Below are 222 nucleotides of genomic sequence, written 5' to 3' on the forward strand. Positions count from 1 at the left end.
GCAGATGCACACACTATCTTACATACTATAACCATCACAATTGGATTGTTGATCATCTATCAAAGTAGTAAAACGGTCAAATTCTTACATACTATCTTACATACTATAACCATCACAATTGACTTTTGACCAAAGAAATATTCAAAATCCGTCGGGTGTTTCAGATAGTAAAACGGTCAAATTCTTGAAAATCTTTCATGGTTACAAAAGAAGGGGGGGGGG

Source organism: Cynara cardunculus (genome assembly GCF_001531365.2).
Source record: "Cynara cardunculus var. scolymus isolate 2C chromosome LG 2, CcrdV1, whole genome shotgun sequence".
NCBI lineage: Eukaryota > Viridiplantae > Streptophyta > Magnoliopsida > Asterales > Asteraceae > Cynara > Cynara cardunculus.